The 4283-nt window shown below is 48.9% G+C and overlaps 1 protein-coding gene across 1 annotated transcript in view; it reads left to right on the forward strand.

Moving 5' to 3' along the window:
* Positions 1–3753: 3753 nt before the first annotated feature.
* Positions 3754–4283, forward strand: part of TNFRSF6B (TNF receptor superfamily member 6b) — a 6969-nt gene continuing 6439 nt past the window's right edge. The window contains exon 1 of the mRNA XM_008634363.2: positions 3754–4039. The gene's annotated coding sequence lies outside the window, so the exon portion shown is untranslated. The remainder of the gene's footprint in view (positions 4040–4283) is intronic.

A 4283-nucleotide genomic window follows, 5' to 3' on the forward strand; every position in this document is an offset into this window, starting at 1 on the left:
TTCTGGGCTATCATATATTCTGTCATGTTTAAATCTGTGGATGAACATTACCTTCTAGCCATGTACCTATTCAGTGCAGCAAAACAAGAATAAGTAATGGAGATAAAGTCCTGGATGTTTCACATATAAGTGGGGGAATGACAGAAAAATGTACGTAAATATAGGTGCGTTGTAAAAATGAACAGAAAAATATTTGGAGTGAGGCTGGGAGCAGTGAGCAGTAAAATGTTGTTTATTGGTGGATGGTTCGGTGCCTGGTCTGCTGGGAAGGTCTCTTCCAGGAAAGCTGCAGCTGATTGCTCGTGCCACTGGAGGGAAACCACAGCATGGCCATGAGGGAGCAGTGACGCCACGGCTCTTGTCAGGTTTGCTGATGGAAATGATCTGCAAAAATGCTGCCAGATCCAGCAAGACTGAAGGAAATACTTGAAAAGTATTGTGGGATTAAATCACCCCACACACTTGAAAAGGAGTTGACTGGGACAAGTATTATGATGCTGTTTTTTCCTCTCAGCTAAAGTAGTTTTAAAGCTGTTCTTTTTCCTGGAGTTGTCTTAGTCTGAAGTCTGTTCTAACCTGGTGATGCTCTGTTGTGAGACAGGGCAGAGAAACAATGCTAAGAATATCTCAGGGCCTTCAAGAGATTCACAGAATGGTTGGGGTTGGAAGGGACCTCGGGAGATCACCCGGTCCAACTCTCCTGCCAAGGCAGGGGTCTCCTGGAGCAGGGGGCACGGGAACGTATCTGGGTGGGTTTGGGATGTCTCCAGAGACAGAGACTCCACAACCTCCCTGGGCAGCTGTTCCAGTGCTCTGCCACCCTCTGGCAGAGGAAAGCTCTTCCCCATGTTGAGGTGAAACTTCTTGCATGTTAGTTTATGGCTGTTGCTCCTTGTCCTGTAGCTGGGCACCAATGAAAAGAGTCTGGCACCCCTTGGAGATATTTATGTGCATTGATGAGATCCCTCTCAGTCTTCTCCAGACTAACCAGGCTCAGCTCCTGCAGTATCTCCTCATCAGAGATGCTCCAGACCCTTCATCATCTCTGTGGCCTCTGCTGGACCCTCCCCAGTAGCTCCTTGTCTTTCTTGTACTGAGAGGGAAACTTGCTGAGAGTGCTTTCCATCCCTTCATCCAGCACATTCTATTCCTTTGTCCAGGGAACTCCTTCTCTTCATCTCTTGCTCTGAAACACCGCAGTGTCCCACCTGTAGACGTGCCAGTGCAGGATTTGGTTTGGGGTGGGTTTGTGTTTGGTGCTGGTTTCTGGTGCAGTGGGAATTGCACTGCAGCGGATCTGGGAATCAATCCCTGCTTTTGGCAGCTCAGGACAGATGGAGGCTAACGGGTGCTGGAGATGGGAGAAGTGGATGAGCTTTGAGGTCCCTCTCAGCCCAAACTGTTCCGTGGTTCCATGAGACCTTGAAGAGGGTCTCCAGCAGTCAGAACTGTCTATCATCTAGAAACTTGTTGAATTTACAAGAAGGAAAGACAGAGATAGTTCACTACTTATAAAGAACAGAAAGTGAAAAAACTGGTTCAGAAAAATCTGTATTGCTTTAGGTGCTTCGATGCAAATTACTTAATGCTTGGGGGATGAAAACCCATCCTGGACACTCCTTGTTGATTTTCAGAAGCAAATGACGTGTGGGTTACAGATCATGAAGGAAGTAGATTCTAATTTTTTGATTGCTCCTGCCTTGCAGTGCTATGACTAGACCTGGACCTGTCTGAAGTTTTAGTGGTGTGTCATTGAACAAACCTTTCCTGCTGTTTTTTTCCCCCCAAAAAATGAAAGGACTCGCAAAAGAGACCAAACACAGCAAAGCAAGATATTTTATCAGGGAAGAGATGAGCCCTGTCTTTGGCTGGCAAGGTGGTTACTGATGGGAAGCAAGGGATTTCTTTGCTTCACAGAATTTTCTCTGAATATTAACAAGGAACCTTATTTTGCAAGAGTGGTTTCAGAACGTAGTGCTGCTGCACGCCCTGAAGTGTGAAACTATGCCTTGTATGGGGAAGAGAAGTCAAAGCCATGGGAATATGATGCTGAATTCCTTTTCTATGCTACCTCCACTGCTCAGAGTCAGTAGTGAGTCACGTTGTTGCTTTCTGGTGATCAGGCACTGACCCATAAACCCATTCTGGGAGGTTTGTTGGACCAACAAAAGAACAGACAGAAAAAGATTAATCAAAGGCCATCGTTCCATGAGACTCCCTAAAAGCTGGAGGTTGCCTGAGGAAGCCCTTTCTATCCCATTTACATGTTGTTTCACTCTCTAGGAGCATCCACCTGACACATTTTTGTTGTCAAATTCACAACAAAAATAATTGTTGATGAGGCATCGCAGTGCAGCGAGGAGCTGTGGACTCAGAGTTTCCCGGCACATTGTTTCCATCCCAGCAGGGGCATGGCTGGGACACAGGGACAGCCATCAGGTGCCATCCAGGATGTATCACCTGCTATTGTTTCATGCACCTTGTGGGTTCCATGTGAAAGCCAGGGAAGGAAAATTGAAATTGTGTTTCTGCCTCTGGAGAAGGAAACGCTCTGTGGCTCCCGGGTGGTCAAGCCGCAGGCAGAGGGATCCTACTGGAACTCTCCAGCTGGGTGAGCCCAGAGCAGGGCTTTCTACTGCATCCAGTCTAGTGGTGAGTATCAGCCAAAAAAACGTCCTCAGAGGGCTATGCCTCAGTGTCAGAGCAGTGCTGGGAGATTAGCTGATTAATTACTGATCTGATGCACTATGACGAAGCAAAATCCCAGCAGCCCTTGGCTCAGGGATTATGTCAAAATGAGTTACAAAACATCAAGATTACTTTGGAGAGCTACAAGGAATCGAGATAAGCAGTAGGATGAAACATCACTTTAGAGTGGCTTGTGAAAATCAGCCCATCACCTTTTCTGTATAAAGTGCAAATAAACACACCCAGACCTGGCTGCTGGACTATAGTACTGACCCCCCTTGGCTCCTGCTGGAGTCAGAGGTGGGTAGAAACTGATCTTAATGGAAGGAGCTTTGGATTCCTCCTAACCACTGGGGTTTCCTTCTCCTGGGTAGTGGAGAACTGGGTTCGGTTTTCTTGGTGAATGGTGTGTTTAGCTCTTATAGGTTTGGTCTTTAAGAATGTTCAGAATAAAGCCCATAAGATTCTCCATCTGCAGCCCCAGTGGTTGAGAGCTGGAGGCGAGAGGCAGGAGGCAAATGCAGAATTGTTAATTCTCTGTAGTGATCTGCAAAATGAGCTGGTGGTTGACTCCTGAGGAGAAAAACCTCCACATCCTCTCAGGTCCTCATTGTGGTTCCCTCATCTTTCCAGAGACTTTGCATTTGCTTTTTAAGCATCTGCTCTTGACTATTCACTGATGTCTGTTCAGAGGGAATCTGGTGAGACAGGGCAAGACAAAGTGCAGGAGGTCCGTGTCTTGAAGCAGGCACTGGAACACACACTCTGCCAAGGCTGTACCTGCAAGGCTGAGTTCAGTTTTCATTTGAGTCCTTGGAGTCCAAGACTTATGTCACTGTCACCTGTAAGGGATTTAAGTGCTGACCTTCTTAGCTGCTGGATGTTGTTGTCCACAAAAGGTAGGTGTTTAGTGTTACGGTTGGAGCTGGTGTCATCCTCGGTGCTCCTGAAAGGAGAGAGTTAAAGCTTTAGGAATGCAGTGCCCGGGCACTGAGGATCGGGACCGTTTTGGCAGGGTCAGTGCCCTCGGAGGGGGCGGGAGTGGGATGGGGTCTCATCCCGGAGCCCCTGGGCAGAGCCGGAGGGATGCTCCCCACAGCGCTCGTTTCCCTGCCTCCAGCCACAGCCAGAACCGGCCCCTCTGGGACGGGGCAAACTGTGTCCTCACAGCGAGAGGCAACTGCTGTTACTCGGAAGTTATTTGGCGTTTACAGATGGGGAACAGAACGTTCCCAGGGGAATTTCCCTGCCTTTTCCCCTTGCCAGAAGAAAAATTCCACACCAACCCCCTGTAAAACTTAAAGAGCTTTGAAAACTGTGCGAATCCCGCCTGCCTCCTCCCTCCACACAGGTAAATGAACTTTATTGCTCTGAAAGCTTCACTTTTAGAGGCAAATGCAGAAACGAGAGCGAAAGCGACGCTCGGGTGAGGGAGCTCTCCGGGATGGGAAGGTGGAGACGGTGCCGCCACAGCGGGGGATCGGGAAGGGCTCGGGGGCCGGGATGGAGCAGTGATGTCGCCTCCCCTTGCCCAGGAGGGGTCTTTCCCACGGGCCGGTCTATAAAGGTGCTGCCGGCCGCGGGGAGCGGCGGGG

Source organism: Corvus brachyrhynchos, unplaced genomic scaffold (genome assembly GCF_000691975.1).
Source record: "Corvus brachyrhynchos isolate BGI_N302 unplaced genomic scaffold, ASM69197v1 scaffold10, whole genome shotgun sequence".
Lineage (NCBI taxonomy): Eukaryota > Metazoa > Chordata > Aves > Passeriformes > Corvidae > Corvus > Corvus brachyrhynchos.